At 46.7% G+C, this 4,422-nt stretch overlaps 1 long non-coding RNA gene across 2 annotated transcripts; it reads left to right on the forward strand.

The window, feature by feature from the left end:
• Positions 1-202: 202 nt before the first annotated feature.
• LOC135970514 (uncharacterized) lies at positions 203-2,064 on the forward strand. 2 transcript variants are annotated; one of them, XR_010586193.2, is made up of 3 exons: positions 203-438; positions 535-650; positions 1,778-2,064. It is a non-coding gene; the product is annotated as an uncharacterized lncRNA (long non-coding RNA). The 2 variants fall into 2 exon arrangements; XR_012434395.1 differs by having other exon boundaries at positions 203-237.
• Positions 2,065-4,422: the final 2,358 nt, after the last annotated feature.

The raw sequence follows: 4,422 nt of genomic DNA on the forward strand, positions 1-4,422 counted from the left end.
ATTCCTTTGTTAGGGACACACACACACACACACACACACACACACACACACACAAAAAAAAAGACTGGGTGGCTTAAACAAAAATGTACTCTTCCGGAGGCCAGAAGTCCAAGATCAATTTCCTCTTCAGGGTTGGTGTCGTCTGAGGTTTCTCCTTGGCTTGCAGAGGGCGCCCTCTTGTGGCCTCTGCACGCAGTCATCCCTCTGTGCACGAGGCCCCCTGATAGCTCCTTGCAGGTTCAATTTCCTCTTCTTATAAGAACAGCAGGCAGATTGGAGTAGGGCTCACCCTAATGGTCTCTTTAAACTTAATCGCCTCTTTAGAAATCCATTCTCTAAATACAGTCACATTCTGAGGTGTTACGGGTTAGGGCTCCAACATACGAGTTTTGGGGAAGCACACTGCCGCCCATACAAGAAGTCTTCTCAAAATGGACGGTGTGTTAGCAATCCACCAGTCCTATTTGAAACCCTTTCCCTCGGTGTGCGGGACCAAGGTGAGGCACACTGGACCCTCTCTTTCCTTCCCCTCAGCTCCCTCATCGCCTCACACAGCTCTCCAAGAGGCAGCTGACCCTATGGACCCAACCGCCTCTCCGAAGAGTAGCTGCGCCCTTGGTAAAGGAGGAAATGGAAAAGGAGAAACTCAGGTGAGAGCATTGGTGAGACCAGCAGGGAGAAGGGGCAGCAGAGAGAGGGCCGCCGGCCTCTGTCTCTGCGCGCTTGGTGTCAGAGCCCCGGCACCGGGAAGTGCTCGACTGGAGGGCTGGTAAAAAGAATTTACCGACAACAGTACAGGTTTGAAAAAGGAACGTTTATTAGAAAGGAAGAACGCTGCAAAAGGGTGCAGTGGGGCACCTCAGCGAGAGGACTGAGCGCACCCTGGTGGATTTTCCTTCCCAGCATTTATGAACCTTTTAAGGTGGGAGCTTAGGGTTGTAAAATGAGCTTCAGCACGGCATTCTGGAGATGTATAGAAATTTTAGCTGCTTATAAAATTTGAAAGAGGATTGGAACCTCTAAAAGTTTAAAGATGCCAACTTTATTTTATTTTATTTTATATTTTTTGAGATGGAGTTTCACTGTGTTGCCCAGGCTGGAGTGCAGTGGCGAGTTCTTGGCTCACTGCAACCTCTGCCTCCCAGGTTCAAGCGATTCTTCTGCTGCAGCCTCCAATGTAGCTGGGACTACAGGAGCGTGCCACCACGCCCAGCTAATTTTTGTATTTTTAGCAAATATGGGGTTTCACCATGCTGGCCAGGCTGGTATCGAACCCCTGACCTCAAGTGATCCGCCCACCTCGGCCTGCCAAAATGCTGGGATTACAGGCGTGAGCCACAGCACCCCAGCTTAAAAGTGCCAACTTTAGACACTAGAGAAGTTTGATTACTTCTAAATTCCCCAGATAAGGAGTTTTGCCTCCACATGGCCTGTTTGGTGGTCACCGGGTGGTCTTTGCTCCTTTCTGAATTGCTCAGATAAGTTTTTATCTCCCGGGCCCGTTCAATGGTCACCAGGTGATTTTCACTCTCCTCAGTCTCCAGAATTGAGACAGGCAGGGAACCATCTTAGGGGCCTGCCAGGCTCCCCCAACCGCTGTCCCCTGCCCAGCATGGAAAAATTTGGAGTCCTTCAAGGGGAATTCCAGGCACCCAGCTAGCCCTGTGGCCAGCAATCAGAGAACTGAATACATAACCCACGAAGTGAGAAGATCATAATAACTTTTACAATAGCCACCCAAATAAGTCAGAGTCACAAGATGTTTGTTTCCCTACAGAAACTAAAGATAACGTCTTGACATATGTCCTTGAGTTGTTTTTAAGAAACCAGGACTCCCACCTGATGGAAAATGCCAACTGTCTTCACAGTGATCTCAGACAGACTGAAGCCAAGAAATAGATTTGAAAAGTTCCAGAAATTCTCTCACTTTGGAGACGCCCCCACACACACTGCACCCTGCCACCTTTAAAAACCCCTGCTTGGAAGCCATCAGGGAGTTCGGGTCTTAAGCGATAGCTGCTCATTCTCCTTGGCTCTGCTCACTGCAATAAATGTCTCACTTTCTCTCACTGCAAATCCTGGTGTCAGTATTTGGCTTTTTCTGTGCATTAGGCAAGCGGACCCAAGTTCGGTTTGGTCACAGAACCAGAGGTGAAGTAACCTCTCAACCCCATTCAATTTAAAAGGTTAAGCAGGGTACAAGTTTGGAGCCAAACCAAGGCGAAACCGCTTGGGAGCTGTGTGGTTACGGATCAGCCACTTACCTTCTTGGTGCTTCTGCTTACTCATTTGTTCTATGAAATAAGCATAGGCTTTGAGACACCGCCCTAGGTCTTAATCCCATGTTGGTAAAATGAGAATAATAAACCCAATTTTCTGAGTTGTTAGGAAAATTCGACATAAACACCTAGGATAATGTCTAACCTATCAGCGATTGGTTGAGGACTTGGTCTATGTTTGTTCACTTCTGTGTCACTTCAGTACAAGGGAGAGTAACTGGGACTCAATCTATATTTGAGAAAGGAAAGAGAAACAGACGTAAGGGGAGACTAGAGGGAGAGAAGAGAAAGAGGTGAGTGTGGGGGACTGAATGGTCGACGTCATTACTGCTACCACTTGGGATCGCCTGGACCCTGGGCAGTCCGAGAACATGGTCACTTTGGTACCAACCTTGAACCACATCACTTCCTTTCTTCCCCAGCAGGGCTTCTAGGAACAAAACACTTTGTTCTCCAAGAGATTCCAAGTTAGATTCCAGGTTTTTTTTTTTTAACTTTATGTATACACATTTAATTAGAATAGGCATAAACCAAAAAGAAGAAAAAATCAGGATAAAGTGTCACTATCGTTTTGTTTGCAAGGAGGAGTCAGGAAATGGAGCAAATTACCCGAAAAATAGTCTAAGGCCATCCTGAAGTAGCTAGGTTACATAATCTTAAGAGTCAAATGTCAAAATTAAGTATTATACTACTTAATCCAAATGAACAAAAGGGGAGTCAAAAGTTTATCCTGTTTAGGGTAATAATTTTTACATTCAATATATAGTGATTAATTTCTCACAAAGTGGTACTGGTTCATGAATCAACTGAAATGTCCCTCTGACACTCTGTCACCTCCACCTCCCCCACTTTTTTCCCCTCACTTCTGACACCAGGACCTTCTTGCTACTCACAGACTGCTTAGGGCCCCTCACCCTAAAGGAAAAACAGGAGGGAGTGAGAGGACAGAGCCCTGGACCCTCCCACATTCTCCCCCTAACCCTTTACAAGGCTGGTTCCCTTCTTGATATTCCCAGACACCAAGTCTGTGGAATTTGCTAGTGAACAAATTCTCCCTGTGGTGTGGTCATCACAGCGTAGTGTGTTACCCTTTCCAAAGGCAGCTGCCCTATTGTGGGGCTTTGAGGCAGGGGAATAGGCATTGAAGGTAACCAAGGGTTAAGGCAGAAGCAAAAGAACAACAGGTGCAGACAGTTCTAGGCGGGATTAGGTAGCATAGACGCCACATCATGGCTCCTGTGATAACAAGACGGAAGTCTCCACTTCAGCCTCTGATTGGTCTCAGGCCAATCCTTCATAGGGAATAACCGACCGGCTGCCTCTACAGGGCACCTAGGGGTGTTACCAAATTCTTTTAGCCTAATAAAAAGCCTAAATCAGGGGGACTCCTGAGCCGCTTGCTCGAGTCTGCTCCCACTCTGTGGAAGGTACTTTCACGCCAATAAATCTGTGTTTTTGTTGCTCAGTTCTTTTGTTGCTTTGTCTTTTTCGTTTCATTCTTTTGTTGCTTTGTGTGTTGTGTTCAACACACCAAGAACCTGGACAACTCACAGTCAAGACCTTCCATCCGGTAACAGCCTGTGCTTTAAGCCAAAGACAATAATTATAGAAAGTTATCCTGGAAGGGACTTTTACAGACCAGCTGGCCTGAACCTGCACCTCCGATGGCAGATCTGTACCCCCACAAAAAATGCAAAAATGAAAACTGAGCTCCCACACAGAATATCTCCTTTTGGCCCCCTGACCTCTAGTTTCCCTATAAACCAGACTGTTGATGCTGGCCTACATTTTTGGCTTGGCAGAGACAAGCAAAAAAAAAAAAAAACCGTTCTGTCTTATTGCCTTCTCAGTGCCCTCAAACATTGCCAGGCATGTCCTATTATTACCTCTACATCTGATAAGTAATTTCCTGACATATGGAGCTCTCCCAAGAAGCCATTCCCATGACCAGAGCCTTCAAACTGGACTGCTGTAACACTAGTCCGCACAGGACATTAGACCAGCACCCCTGCCCCCAGCTCCCCTTCTCCCCCACACACTTCCTTTGGACCATAAGAGAAACCAAGTGTGCCTTGCTTCTCCCTGGGGCAGAAACCACCAGACCGTGGAAACAGCCACTTCTGGTTTTTTTGGTTTTGTTTTT

The sequence above is a fragment of the Macaca fascicularis genome, chromosome 4, assembly GCF_037993035.2.
Source record: "Macaca fascicularis isolate 582-1 chromosome 4, T2T-MFA8v1.1".
Lineage (NCBI taxonomy): Eukaryota > Metazoa > Chordata > Mammalia > Primates > Cercopithecidae > Macaca > Macaca fascicularis.